Genomic DNA, 8,432 nt, shown 5'->3' on the forward strand with positions numbered 1-8,432 from the left:
CCCTAGCACTCCACAGAAAAATGGAGTAGCAGAGAGAAGAAATTGCACTCTTTTCGAAATGGTTAGGTCTATGATGAGTTATTAAACTCTGTCTACGTCCTTCTGGGGATATGTTATACAGATGGCAAATGACATTCTAAATGTTGTTCCATCTAAAGCAGTCCCTAAGACACCCGTCGAACTATGGAATGGTCGTACACCTAGTTTACGCCATTATAGGATTTAGGGGTGCCCTGCTCATGTCTTGAGAAAGAAAGAAGGCAAACTGGAATCGCGAACTGAAGTTTGCATGTTTGTCAGAAATTCTAAAGAGATTAGGGGTGGACTGTTTTATAGTTACAAGGATAACAAAGTGTTTGTCTCTACAAATGCTACTTTCCTTGAAGAAAACTATATTAAAGACTACAAGCCAAAAAGAAAAGTTGTGTTAGAGGAAATGCTTTCAGATATAACTCCTAATGTTCCGTCCTCTTCTACTCCAAAAGAGGATAATCCCACTCCCTTAGTTGAAACAACTGAGTGAAGATCACCACTAAAGTTCCTGTTTAGAAGATCGCCACTCCTCATCGTAGTGGGAGGGTTTCTACCAAACCGTCTCGTTATCGCTTGGATGGTGAAATCAATATGGTCATTGGTGACGGTATTGAAGACGACCCATTAACCTATAAACAGGCAATGGTAAGTCCAGAACGGAAACGATGGTCAGCCGGATGGATTCAGAAATGGATTCCACGAAAAGAACAAAGTCTGGGAATATGTAGACGCACCCGATGACTATTGTCCAATCGGATGTAAGTGGGTCTACAAGAAGAAAAGAGGCGCTGGAGGCGAATTCGAAACTTTCAAAGCTAGACTGGTCGCCAAGGGTTACACCCAAAGAGAAGGTGTGGACTATGAGGAAACTTTTAGTCCGATCGCCATGCACAAATCCATCCGAATTCTTCTCTCCATCGCAGCCGCTTTCGATTATGAAATCTGGCAAATGGATGTCAAGACAGCCTTCCTTAATGGAATTCTTGAAGAAACCATCTATATGGAGCAACCAGAAGGTTATGTTCTTCCAGGGCAGGAAAAGAAAGTTTGCAAACTCAATAGGTCTATTTATGGACTTAAGCAAGCTTCTCGCTCCTGGAACAAAAGGTTTGATGAAATCATCAAGACCTACGACTTTCTTCATAATGAAGATGAGCCTTGTGTTTACCAACTCAAGGAAAACCAAGTGGTAGTATTCCTGGTCCTTTATGTAGATGACATTTTGATCATTGGCAACAATGTCAAGAAAATGACTGACATCAAGGAATGGCTAGACACTCAATTCGAAATGAAAGATTTGGGTGAAGCTGCCTATGTTCTCGTTATTCAGATCATCAAAAACCGGAAGAACAAATCCCTTGCTCTCTCTTAAACAACTTACATTGATAAGGTTTTAGAGAGATTCTCAATGAAAAACACCAAAGGGGCGACTATGTCCTCTAGATATGGTATCCGTCTATCTAAGGAACAGTGTCCCACTGATCCTCAAGAGATAGATGACATGAGAAGAGTTCCTTATGCTTCTGCAGTTGGGAGTAATGTATGCAATGCTGTGCACTAGACCTAACATATGTTATGCTGTAGGAATCATGAGCAAGTATTAGACAAATCTAGGACAGGAACATTGGAGTGCTGTTAAGCATATCTTGAAGTACTTGAAGAGTACAAGACAATTTGTGTTAGTCTACAAGGGTGGTGCTTCAAATCCCGTAGGCTATGCTGATTCAGATTTCCAGGCATGTCTTGATGATAGGAAATCTACATCTGGGATGGTGTTTACTCTTGGGGTAGAGCAGTGGTTTGGAGAAGTGCTAAACAAACCGCGATTTTAGACTCTACCATGGAGGCAGAATACATAGCTGATGCAGAGGCTACAAAAGAACTTGTCTGGCTGAGAAAATTCTTCACAGGTCTCGGTGTCGTCCCTAGAATGGAAAAACCACTGGTTTTGCTTTGTGATAACACTAGAGCCATATCCAACAGTAAGGAGCCTTGAAGCCACAAGAGAAGTAAGTATATCGAAAGGAAGTATCACATCATCAGAGAATCTCTGGCAAGAGGGGATGTACTGGTGGAAAAAGTGGACACAGAGGACAACCTAGCTGATCCATTCACCAAAGTCTTGGCAGGAACTGCATTCGAAAAGCACCGTCAGAATTTAGGGTTAATTGAAATGTACTGATTAGTTTTATATTAGTGGAAGTGGGAGTTTGTTGGGTTTTATGCCCTAAATAAAACTCCATTTCAATGTAATCTCTATTATTCAATATCAATAAAGAAACTGAAGTATTTTTCACTCATTTGTGTGTCATTTGGTTCATGTTATCATTTACCTGTTTATTTGATTTATAAATTCATCCAAACCCCTTATCACATTTATGTTCTTGTTTATTGTGCCGTCAGCACAGTGGAAAGTAATCAAGATTATGTGATTAAAGATATATTCCTAAATTTATCAGTACACTGGGTTTAACTGATATGACAATCTACAACATAGTTTACTTGCACCTTGGATAAGTGCTATGTTCTTTCCAGAGCATTGGTTAAAGTAAAGCTTGGGTTGGGTGCATGGAGTATGCATCAGAAGGGACCGATATTGAACTTTGAATTAGATATATTAAACTTACCGTAATATCTATTCAATTCAATATCACCTAGTTGATCCTAGATCAAATGATCTTAATCCTGATATGGTTAGGTTCAATCTCAGGAGTATTACACATGTTCGTTGATTTGTAAGTTAAGCCTACTTTTGGGTGAGGGTAATACGTACATTTGGGAACACGGTAGTACAATTGAGTGGGAGCGCTAAACATAGATATGGAAATCTATAGCTTCTATCTAGCAAATAGAAGTGAAATGATGATTTCCTTCGAGCTTGGCTAAACAGAGATAAATGGTTGAGTAATCATTTCAGTTCGCTAAAATATCATTTATACGGGGCTAAGTGTTTTAAGGATAAAATACATTGAAGGGTGTAACGGTAATATAATCCCTATACTATGTAGATCATCTATAGAGGATCATTGATTATTGGGATTATAACAATGGATAATTGATAGCGTATCTATATGGTGGAACATATAGAGCATTCTATATAGCTGAGAGTGCAATTCCAAGTTCTATGCGTGGATGCAACAATGAATTAATAAGTAAGTGAATTTACTTAGTAAGTTCTTGGTCTGCTTATTGGAAGCTCGGATATATAGGCCCATGGTCCCCATACTAGTTGAGACAATACTACTTGTAAGACTTAGTTAATTGATTTTGATTAATCAATTATAATTCTAAAATTAGACTATGTCTAGTTTGTGAATTTTCACTAAGCAAGAGCTAAATTGTGAAGAAAGAGTTTCTAGGGCTTATTTGTTCATTAAGAGACTTTGGTTAGTCTAATTAATAAATAGATTAAATGACATTATTATTTAATAATTAATTTTAGTTATTAAATAGTTAGAATGGGCATTTAAATGGTTAAATTGGAAAATTGGCGTTTTTGAGAAAATGAGATGTAGAATTGATAAAACTGCAAAATTGCAAAAGTGGGGCCCAATATCCTAAGCCTAGGCCGGCCACTTATGTAGGTATTTATCATTTATTTTTTCATTATTTTAATGCCAAATAATTCTAACCTAACCCTAGGTGGTTGACTATAAATAGGTAGTGATGGCTTCAGAAAAAGATGATGCATCTTAATTCCTTCAGAGAAAAACTGAGTGCCTTCTCTCCTTAACCTAGCCACCCCTCCCTCTCTCTCTTCTTCACCATAGAAACTGAACCCTTGAGTGATAGAGTGAGTGCCCACACACATCAAGTGGTGCCTCAATCATAGTGTGGAAGATTGTGAAGAATCCAGATTCAAGAGAAGGACATTCGGGCTCAGATCTTGGTGATACTCTGCGATAGAAAGGAAACAAGGGTTAGAGATCTGAGTGGAAGGAGACATTATATTCCGCTGCAACCACTATAATGTTTCTCATACTTTATATGTGTTAATTTAATATCGTTTTAGAAGTTCATATTTAGGATGTTTAAACAAAATACTTCTTAGTAAATCTAAGATCCTTGTAAAATAATTCCAACAATTGGACCATCTGAGTATCGAGCATGGTTTATCCTCTGCTTATTGAAGATCTTTCAAGTATTATCCCCCAATTACATTACTTATATTTTTATAGGGTGATCTATGTTATAAAGTCACAATTGCCTAATACTCTTTTTTTTTTCTTCAGAAAAAAATGTTTGATACTTTTTCAATGATCTTGTGAGTGGGGAAAAAGATCGCGACTATTAGTTATCTGGTAATTTTCAAGGTCATATAAATTTGATCAAAACAAACATTAACAAACAGTCATATAAGGCTTAGTTGCAGGGGCCTGGCGTTGACATATATTTTCTTTGCGAATGATCTAATCTTGGTGAGTAGGGCCACGATCAGGGAGGTTAGAGGCTTTTGGATTTGCCTTGAGAAGTTTTACTCTTGGTCTGGCCAACAAGTTAATAAGCTAAAAACCTCCATCTTTTTTAGTAAGAATACGTCTGATGGGCTTAAAAGAGGTATTAAGGAAGAGGTGGGAATCAATTTGCCAGATGGAAACATTAAATACTTGGGTCTCCCTCTCTTTAGATCCAGACAAAAGGACGCTGACTTTAATTTCATTCTGGACAACCTATCTTCCAAACTGCAGGGGTGGAAGGCTAAAACGCTTTCCAAAGCAAAGCGTGTTGGGTTTTATGCCCTAAATAAAACTCTGTTTCAATGTAATCCTGATTATTCAATATCAATAAAGTAACAGAAGTAATTTTTCATTCACTTGTGTATGTTTTGGTTCACTTAATCAATTGCTTGTCTATTTGATTTATAAATTCATCCAAACCCTTTTCACATACTTGATCATGTTTATTGTGTTGTCAACACAGTGGAAAATAAACATGACTATGTGAATAAAGTATTCCTAGATTTATCAGAACACTGGGTTTCACTGATATGACAATCTACAACAGAGTTTACTTACATTTGGAGAAATGTTATGTTCTTTCCAGAACATAGGTTAAAGTAAAGCTCAGGTTGGATGCATGGAGTATGCATTGGAATGGACCGATATTGAACTTTGAATTAGATTTTGAAACTTACCGTAAACATCTATTCAATTCAATATCATAAGTTGATCCTAGATCACATGATCGAAATCCTGATATGGTTAGGCTTAATTTCAAGAGTATTATTCGTGTTCTTTGATTTGTTAGTTAAGCCTAATCTTTAGTCTGGGCAATACATACATTTTGGGAACACGGTAGTGCGATTGAGTGGGAGCGCTAACATAATTATGGAATCTATAGCTTCTATCTGGCGAATAGTAAGCAAAGGGTGATTTCCTTTGAGCTTAACCAAACGAGATAAATGATTGAGTACTCATTTCACTTAGTTGAAATATCATTTATACAGGGTTAAGTATTTTAAGGATAAAATACATTGTAGGGTGTTACGGTAATTTAAGTCCCTTTACAGTGTAAATCATCCATATAGAGGATCATTGATCACATTAGGATTATAACAATGGATAACTAATAATGTGTCTATATGGTGGAACATATAGAGCATTCTATATACTGAGAGTGCAATTCTGAGTTCTATGTGTGGATTCAACGAAGAATTAATAAGTCAGTGAATTTAAGTGGTAAATTCTAGATCTGCTTATTGGAAGCTCGGATATATAGACCCATGGTCCCCTCACTAGTTGAGATGATATTACTTGTAAGACTCATTTAATTGATTTTAATTAATCAATTAAAAATTCTCAAGATAGACTTGTCTATTTGAGAATTTATCACTTATTAAGGGCAAAACAGTAAATAGAGATTTTGAAGGGCATATTTATTAAATAGGAAACTTTAATTAGTTTTATTATTAATAAAATAAATGATAATATATTATTTGATAATTAATTTTAATTATTAAATAATTAGATTTGTCATTAATGTGGTTGAACAATGGAATTGGCAGTTTTTCACAAAACAGGAAACTATCAGTGTAGGAAAAGGAAAGTTGGAAAAGTGGCAAGCCTTGTTTCCACAATGCCTAGGCCGGCCACTTAGCTTCCTTTTCTCTTTGATTTTTTCAACTCCAAATGTCAATCATAGCCCTTGGTGGTCTTCTATAAATAGAAGGCAAAGGCTTCAGAGTTGCACACAACTGTTCAACCTTTTCACAGTATTATTCTGAAAGAATTTTCTCTCAGAAAATTCTCTCTGAGCCGCCACCCTCTCTCTCTCCCTTCCTTCACTGTTTCGAAATGTATAAGTGCTAGAGTAGTGCCCACACATCAAGTAATACCTCAATCATAGTGAGGAAGGCTGTGTAGAATTCAGAAACAACAAAGAAGGACTATCGGGCTCAGATCTTGATTATACTCTGCTACAGAAAGGAATCAAGGGTTAGAGATCTGAGTGGGAGGAGACATATATTCCGCTGCAATCACTGTAAGATTTCTGATACTCTTATGTGTTTAATTTCCTATCGTTTTAGAAGTTCATATTTAGGTTGTTAAATCAACATACTTGTGAGTAGATCTAAGATCCTGGTAAAATAACTTCCAACAAAGCGTTCCACCCTAATCAAATCTGTGGGCCTCTCGATGCCGATGTATGCCATGCAAACAATAAAGCTCTCAAATTGTATGGTTTCTAAGATTGATGGCATGGTCCGCGATTTCTTGTGGGGTTTTGAAAAAGGTAATTGTGGAGTTCATTTGAAAGCTTGGGATAAGCTTTGCTTGCCCAAATCTCGTGGTGGGCTAGGGGTCTGAAAAACTAGGGAGATGAATCAGGCCTTTTTGGCCAATTGGGGTTGGAACCTAATGACAGGAAACCAGTCGTTTTGCTGTGGCATCTTGGAAGCTAAGTACTTAAAAGGCAAAGATTTCCTTAACTGTGAGTTTAAGAGTTTGGACTCTTAGTTTTGGAAGAATGTGATCAAAGCCAAGACCATTTTAATGAAAGGAGCTTGCAAACTAGTCACTGATGGTAAAGAAACGAACATCTGGAAGGATCCTTGGGTCTGTCATGGCAAAAGTTTCATCCCATCCCCCATTAATGTTGGAATTTATTTTACAAGGATCTTAGATCTACTCACAAGTATGTTGTTTAACACCCTAAATATGAACTTTCTAAAACGATAAATAAACACATATAAAGTTAAGAAAACCTTACATTGGTTGCAGCGGAATAATGTCTCCTTCCACTCAGATCTCCAACCCTTGTATTCTTTCTGTCGTAGAGTATTATCAAGATCTGAGCCTGAATGTCCTTCTCTTTGTGTGTGATCCTTCACAGTCTTCCAATCTATGATTGAGGTACCACTTGTTGTGTGTGGGCACTACTCTATCACTAAGGTTCGAAATTATGAAGAGGAAAAGAGAGAGGGATAGGGTGAGCTATAGAGAGAGAAGTGCAAGGCTCAGTTTTTCTGAAAAAACAATTTTCTGACACAAGTTTGAAAACTTGTTGAAAACTTATTATTTGACTGAGCCATCACTTTCTATTTATAGGCGACTACTAGGTTTAGGTTAGTAATTATTTGGTATTAAAATAATGAAAATATAAATTTGAAAAACCTGCTTAAGTGGCCGGCCAAGGTGCTTACTGGGCCTCACTTGGTTTTTACAGTTTTCACAATTTTTATTTATATTTTCTCAAAAACACAAATTTTTCCCATTCTAACCTTTTAAATGCCAAAACTAATTATTTAATAACTAAAGTAGATTATTAAATAATATTGTCATTTAAATAAAAATTTAATAAAAAATTAAAAATTTAATAACTACTTTTTTAAAAATTTAAATTAAAAAAAAAAAAAGATAAACAAATATCTTTTTCAGATTTTAAATTTAATTTAAATAAATAAAATAACAAAATTTAAAAGTTAGCAAAATATGTTACATCTATTTAAAATTACATGATTATAGTTATCTTATTTTAAATTTAAATAAGGTCAAATTATTTAAGAAAAATATTTAATTTAAAAAATTTAATATCTGACCTTAAATTTAAAAATAAGATAAGATATAATCAAATTTAAAAATAAGATAGATAATTAAGCAAAAAGATAGATATTTACTATTTTTAAATTCAAATTACACTAATATCATGAATTAAATTTAAAAAATATTAATTAATTTAATTATGATAATTAGAATTGAATTAGGAATAGTAAATGTATAAATACAGAACTACACAAAAAAATCAAAAGTTAAATCCATGAAAAAGCATGAAAAATCGAAGAAAAACAAAAAAAATGCGAGCTGTACGGACAGTATGCTGAGCATACATGTTCGCGCGCGCATGGGGTGTGCTTGGCGTGAAACCTCGGCGCAGGGGGAAATCTGCATGATTTCCGCGCG

Source organism: Cannabis sativa, chromosome 8 (assembly GCF_029168945.1).
Source record: "Cannabis sativa cultivar Pink pepper isolate KNU-18-1 chromosome 8, ASM2916894v1, whole genome shotgun sequence".
NCBI classification, from domain to species: Eukaryota; Viridiplantae; Streptophyta; class Magnoliopsida; order Rosales; family Cannabaceae; genus Cannabis; species Cannabis sativa.